Below are 7,907 nucleotides of genomic sequence, written 5' to 3' on the forward strand. Positions count from 1 at the left end.
CAATTATATATCAACATACACAAACATAAATCATCAAATAATCCAATTATTCAAACAAAATCAAATATTAAAATTCATAGTTTCACATCATTATCCTAATTTACATCAATTATTCAAATTTGAACAGTATCAAATTCTTATTTCTAAATTGATAAAATCAATTTTTACGGGAGAGTAGAGAGGCGAAACCGCGAGAGTGACACAGACACAGAGGCAGAGAGTGACAGAGACAGAGTGGCGAGAGCATGAGACCACGAGAGACAATGACTGAGCAATGAACCAGCGACGAGCCAGTGACGAACCAGGCAACGAGCAACGAGCCAGCAGGAGATAGTGAATGCAGAAACAACGAGCAAGCGAGCAGGCGATCAGGGCAGGTCAGGAGACACAGAGACAATGAGCCAGTAACAAGCCAGCAGCGTCAACAACTCCACAACAACGATTCGGATTGCGAATAGATGAGTAGGTAGGCGACGAGCTGTGCATCAGTTATACGAAGGTGAGAAGGAGAGCAGAGACAAAATTAAGAAAGGGGCGAAGGAGAAGGTGTTACAGGCTTAGGGATTTCAATTTTGGGGGTGGGGTCAAATTGTTTTCAAGAGTGGGGTTTAGGGTGGGGTCAAATTGTTTATGGGAATTCAATTTTGAGGGTAGGGTCAAATTATTTTTGGGAGTGGCGGCACCTATTTTTTTTACTGAATTCTTCTTAGTAATTTGTCAAATTCTACTAGGGGCACTTGCCTTAACTCAACTATGAATACATCCATCCCTAGAGATGAACATTTCTGTTACCCGCATCGATTGTTGTGCCTGGTCTATCCAGTGTTCCTAGCTACTACCACACACTGCACCTTGATGCGATAGAGGAGAATTCACTTTGTGGCATCAATGCCTTAGGTGACGATTATAACTTTGACGGTGGCATTGAGCTTCAGATGGGTCGTCAGTTTAAGAGTAGAAAAGCTGTTCATATAGGGGTGAAGAATTATAGTATTCAGTGGGTAGCGAAGTACATAGTGATGGAATCTGATTATGTGAAGTAGCATTGTTGATGCTAAAAAGCTCAACTGGGTATCGAAGGAGCATATGCATGTCATGAGTTACATGTTTATATTTTAAGATGCCATTTATGAGTTCTGCTTTTTAGTCATGAGTTACATGTTTGTCGTCATATTGTATTACTAAGATGAAGGGAATATATATAGTCAAATGACCACTAATCATTTTGAGTGCATTAATGTTGTTTTAAGGGGTACTAAAAAATTGGCAGTTGTCTTGATTGTCTGATCCACTTACGAGAGGTTACTGCAACTATGTATACAAAACGGTCGTGAGGCATAAGCGCAACTTTCAGGTGGCCAACAGTTTTCACAGTGTTTCCTTCTAGCAATCTGGAAGAGTAGGAAAGATATACCGAAAATACGTGTCATACACTGTGACAAACGATCACAGGTATTTAGGGTGGAGGAGCTTGAGTCGCTACAAAGGTGGAGCTAAGTATCATATCGTGTTCGATTGAACCCTCAAATGTGTGACTTTGGCATGTTCCAATCGTTTCATTTTTCATGTCGCTATGCGATTGCGGCATGCGTAGCGGCAAGTATTGAGTAAGGTAGTTATGTCGACCCTGTATACAAGATGGAGTCTGTGTTAAAGGTGTACGAGATGGATTGACTGCCGATTGTGGATAAGAATTGTAGCCAGAATGCAAAGTTAAGGGTCGACCAGTGTCCACACACATTAGAAACGAGATGGACCTTGTTGAGCATCAGGAGAAGCATTTTGTTTTGTGTAGGCAGGTGTGTCACACACGTCAGTCTTCTTGAATGCACCCGCAGAGGGCCCATGATTACGTGTTGTAGTTTGTTATTTACGTTGTATTTTATATTGTCAGGGAAATTATCTTTCTTATGTTGTATTGCCTTCTATGTCCTTCTTATATTGTGTTTATGTTTCAAGAAGTATTATGTGTACTAGTGGTGCACGAAATTAGAACTCACACAACTTTATCGGCAAGTGCACCGGATCATCCAAGTAATACTCCAGGTGAGTGAGGGTTGATCCCATGAGGATTGTTGGATTGAGCAAGAAATAATTATCTTGCTAGGCTTAGTCAGGTAAACAGTAAAAGATGGTTGTTGGTGTAAAACGCATAAGTAGTGAAAAGCAAGTAAATAAAGTAAATAAATAGGTTTGGTGTAAAACAATGATGAGAAAACAGTCAAGGTTTCGGAGATGTTTATTTTTTTAGATCAAAATATCTTACCAATTATTTTAACAGGTGATTTATTCCATGGCAAACCATAAGTGATTAAACCCTAATCTCTTAGTGATTTAGTCTCGTCTAATCCTTACCAAAAGCCACTCTCGTGGTCATTCAAGTTAGATCAAAGGGTGAAGTTCAGAAAACTAGTTTAGCGCCACAAAAACCTCAATTACCCAAAGCTAACAGGATTTTATGTCACTTATCCGATTAGTTCATGTAATTAGCAGTTTAGAAGGAGTCTTTTCAAGCTGTAGCTCAAGCGAGATAACTCTCTCGAGAATCACAAGAGCTCATGTAGAATATGGGTCATACTCTCGTTCTACCCAGATTTATAAGATTAAGAATGAAAATAACACCTTAGAATTGAATCAAACATTAATTAAAATAGAAGAATAATAATCTTAATCCATTGAAAGAAATAGAGCTCTTAACCTTAACCAGGAGGTTTAGTTGCTCATGACTTAGAAAAATAGGATTCTGAAAGTGTGGAAGGAAGAAGATCTCCTAAAACTAAGTGATCTCCTCCTTAAATACTAACCTAATAATAAATGCTAAACCTAAAAGATATTATTTTAAATTAAAAATTACAAAGATAAAATAAGATAAGCCTAAGAGGTGCTAAATCCACTTGGAGGCCCCAATTGGTGAGTGGGTCGGACAGCAAGCTGGCGTTCAATGCCAGGATTAGGGATTGAACACCCAGAGAAGAGTGTGCGCTTCTGACTTTATGCCACTGATGAACGGATAATTTATACACTTTTTGGCATTATTTTTACATAGTTTTTAGTATGATTTGATTAGTTTTTAGTATATTTTTATTAGTTTTTAATTAAAAATTACATTTCTGGACTTTACTAGGAGTTTGTGTATTTTATGTGATTTCAGGTATTTTCTGACTGAAATTGAAGGATGATAAACCATTAATTTATGGTTTATATTGTGTTTAATTGTGTGGTTTTATCAACTCTTTACCCACTTATTCATTAAAAAAAGCATGCATTTATAATTCCTTCCTAAAAATGCTTTATGGTTGAAAACTTGCTTCCTAGAGACTTTTAATTATGTATTTTAATTCTCCTTTATTCCATTCGATGCCGTGATCTGTGTGTTAAGTGTTTCGAGCTTTATAGGGCATGAATGAGTTGGAGATTGGAAAGGAAGCTTGCAAAAATGGAAGGAACACAAGAAATTGAGGAGATGACCAGAGAGAAATGACACGGACGCATGGCTCACGCGACCGCGCGATATAGAGGAAATTGCAGTGACGCGGACGCATGGCTCACGCGACCGCGCGGGTTGGAAACTGCATCAATGACGTGAAGGCGTGGACGACGCGCACGCGTGGCAAAGGAAACACTGAATGACTTGTCCGCATGAATGACGCGATCGCGTGACATGCGCGATCTGCATAATCTACAGAATTCGCTAGGGGCGATTTTGAGCCCTGTTTTGACCCAGTTTTTGGCCCAGGAAAGCAGACTAGGGCCAGGGATCATTGATGACAAGTCATCTTAGCCTAGTTTCACTAGCCTTTTTCTTTAGTTTTCAATTGAATTATGCACTTTCTTGAGCCATAAGCAAGCTAATTGGGTAGATTTTCATGTTTCCTTTGATTTAATCAACCATGTATTAATTCATGCTATTTCATGAGGTTTTATACTATAATTGTCATATATTATGAAAGAATGAATTTCTCATGATTTTAAGCATAGCTTTGATGTGTTTGGTTGATTAATGATAGGTGAAGAAAGCTTGGAGAAAGGTTGAAGCAAGAAGGAATAGCTAGGAGTAAAGAGAGGACAATGGAATAAGTGAAATTGAACCAGGAAGCAAAAAGCTGGACCTAAAGTTAGCCTCAAACTTTTGAACAAACTTTTGGGTGAAAAGTTAGCCCCAACGTTAGCCCCTAACTTTTGGGCTAACATTGGAACTTGAAAATCACTCCCTGGGCACCAAAAGTTTGCGCCAACGTTAGCCCCTAACTTTTGGGCTAACGTTGGCACATGAAAATCACCCCTGGGCACCAAAAGTTTGCGCCAACGTTAGCCCCTAAGTTGGTGGCTAACGTTGGCATAAGAAAAACCTCCCTGGCCACCAAAAGTTTGCGCCAATGTTAGCCCCTAACTTTTGGGCTAACGTTGGCACATGAAAAATACAAGGGGAGGAGCAAAAGTTTGCGCCAACGTTAGCCTCTAACTTTTGGGCTAACGTTGGCGCCATAAGTACACATTAGGAGGCCAACGTTGGAGCAAAAGTTAGACCCCTAACTTTTGTCCCAACGTGGATAGCAGCAAGTTATGGTGGCTGATATGAAAAGTTGGAGCAAAAGTTAGCCCCTAACTTTTGCTCAAACTTTTACTCCAACTTTTGCAAAACTCCAACCCGGTTCATTTGGTTCACTTTGGTTCTTCTCCAAACTCCAAGAGCAATCAACCAAGGCCTCTTTCAACCCAATTCCACCAAGAGCAAAGGCCCAACTCAAGGCATGAAGATCATTTGAAGAAAGTGTATAAATAGGATAGAATTCAAGTTCTTCGGGGAGCTTTCCCTTTGAATTTTCATAATAGTTTTCGGAGAGCTTTGGATATTGAGTGATCTTTAATTTCTTAGTCTTGGGGAAGGAGAATTCACTTCTCTTCCTCTTAGTTTTATTGCTTTCAATTTCAATTACAATTGTCTTGGATCTTGGGTTGGAGAATTGAAGAAATTCTGTTTCAATCTCATCCTTGGATCTCTCTGCTTTATTTACTGCTTGATTGAATTTAATTTATGTTAATTGCTCTTCATCTACTTTCCTTGCAATTTACAATTCCCTTGCAATTGTTCTTGTTGGATCTAGGAAGGCATCAAGATCTAGACTCGGTTTTCTAGTCTCTGGGTCCTGAGATCTGAACTTTCAATTTCTGATTCTCTGTTTACTGTTTTCATGTTCATTTACTTTTCTGCTTCAAGATCCGATTTAACCCAAACCCTCTTCTACTTCTCTGCTTGATGCAAATTTACTTTTCCTTGTTTAATTTCTGAAAATCCAAGTCCCAATCCCCTTTACAATTCAAGTCATTTACATTTCTTCCACTTTAAGATTCCGCAATTTACATTTCTTGCATTCTATGTTTCTGCCATTTAATTTCTTGTTCTTTAAGATTCAGCAATTTATTTCCTGTTCTCTTTAATTCCATGCAATTTAATTTCTGCAAATCACAAAACACTCAACCAAATCTTGATTCGCTTGACTAAATTAACCACTAAGCTAAAATTGCTCAATCCTTCAATCCCTGTGGGATCGACCTCACTCCCGTGAGTTTTTATTACTTGATGCGACCCGGTACACTTGCCGGTTAGATTTGTGTGTTTTGGGAGAAATTCATTTTTCCTCCAAAATACTCATCAAGTTTTTAGCGCCGTTGCCGGAGATTGATTAGATTGATAATGATTAAGTGAGGTGGTGATCTAGATCAAGCATTTTTTCTTTAATTTTTGACTAACCCACTAACTGTTTGAAGTTTTGTCTCAACTGACTACACTCAATTTTCAAAAGTATCACTGTGTGTTCCGTTGTTGATTTTTATGTCGCAGAAAAAAAGAGCAGCCAGAGGGAAGGATATCATTGAAAATGAAGTTTCTGAGAAAGAAGAACATGCCAACATGAAGCCGCAAATCATTACACTAATAGAGAACAATTGTTCCTATGGTGGAAATCCATTGGAGGATCCTGAACAGCATCTATCTATTTTTCTGAGGATCTGTGATGTTGTCAATAATGATGTCTATAAGCTCTTGCTATTCCCTTTCTCACTAAAGGATGAGGCAGCACAATGGCTTGAAACTCTTCCCCAAGGAAGTATCACTAGTTTGGATGGTTTGGTTGCCAAATTTCTAGCCAAATTCTCTACATCCCAACAGAACATCAAGATGAAAGAGGGAACACATCCATTCATGCAAGGAGAGGAAGAACCATTGCTCAAAGCATGGGAAAGATACAAGAAAGCAAATGACAAAGTGGCTTTTCAAGCATTCTACGAAGGATTAACCCCAGAAACGAGAAGAGCGGTGGATCACTTCTCAGATGACTTACTCGAAGCAACAGCAACTGGTCAAGGAACTGCAAGGTTCAATGACAAGAGAACCAACAACCAACACTCCTTTGAGACACCACAGAATGCAACTTCAGAGAAAGATACGATGAATCTTGAAGGAATGAAGGCAGTCATGAATCAAAGCAAACAGCTACATCAGCAAACTCAGCAACAATTGGAGTCAATGGCTAGACAACTTGATTTTCTCCATTCCACTACAGTGAATGCACAATTCCCACCATGGAAGCCACATTCTTATCTAAGAATGAGGGAACCTCAACATCAGGAACCAAGGAACTTCAACTACAACAACCACTTCCCAAACCTGCAACAACATCACCACACAATCTCACAGAATTCTCAAAGGATCACCAATCTAGAGAGCGTAGTAGAGAGAATGATGACACATCAAGTGATGATGAACAAACACCATGAGAACTTACTCGGGGGAATTGGGAAGCAAATGGAACAATTAGCCAAAAACCTCACAGAAACGAGTGAGAAGAAAGCAAAGCCTCACTTAGAAGGACAATGGGACAAGGAGAAGGAAGCTCAGAATTTGAGCTGAGCAAGCACAGAGGATGTCAAGCTAGTGACAATAAAAGAGCGCTTGTTGGGAGGCAACCCAACCGGAGGTAACTATCTTTTCATATCTATTTCAATAAAAAGGTTAATTAGTTTTATCTAGATTGCAAGAAGCTAAGTTTGGTGTACACACCAAAACAATATAAAGGAGAATGAAGGATTCTAAGTTTGGTGTCCACCAAAACCCCATTGTAACACACATTCTCACTTTCTGCATAATGTAGGCTTCAAGCATACTGGATGAACTAGTTAGCCATTTTACTGTTTTTCTTAGTTTTCAGTTCTATCACTTTTGAAAAAGAAAAAGAAATTATCACACATGGTTAACCATTGGCAAGGTACTAATTTTGATGTTCCCACACCAAAGTAAGTTCAAAAAGCCCGAAAATAAATCATGAAAATTAACCATTGTTTCCAAGTGCTTGGGGAACAAGCAACTTTCAATATCACTGCAGAGTATCATACAAGCTTTTGGAGATGTTTAGCATCATCAATCAAAGAGGTGAAAGATGAACATGAAGGCCAGCAATGATGATGATGAGAAGAAGGAAAGCAATTAAACTTCAACAGGTTGTATTGTTAAGTGATTGTTTTACATCAAATATTGCTGTAATTGAAGGTTGGATTGTATCCTTATCTGCCCTGCTTGTCTGCATAGTATAGTTTTTTTACCCCTGCCTGCCTGCATAGCATAGTCTTTCTGTGATTCAAGAAGCAAGATGCTTGATCATTCACAACATTCTTATCTTCAAAACTTGTTTGCACTCAATTTTCAAGAAATGCATCACATGAAAGTTCTTTGAAAAGAAGGATTGAGGAATCAATCAGTTTTGAGGCAAGCAAAAGATTGGGAGAAGTGGTGGTTCTAGTTGTATGATTATGTATTGAGGTTGCATGCTTGTGAAAACTTGCATGGGAGCTCATAGGCAGGACATGAAGTTCAAAGAAGTATTGTGGAGATTCTCAAAAATCAATTGATC

Source organism: Arachis ipaensis, chromosome B9, assembly GCF_059453495.1.
Source record: "Arachis ipaensis isolate K30076 ecotype BB chromosome B9, ASM5945349v1, whole genome shotgun sequence".
In the NCBI taxonomy this organism is placed as follows: Eukaryota; Viridiplantae; Streptophyta; class Magnoliopsida; order Fabales; family Fabaceae; genus Arachis; species Arachis ipaensis.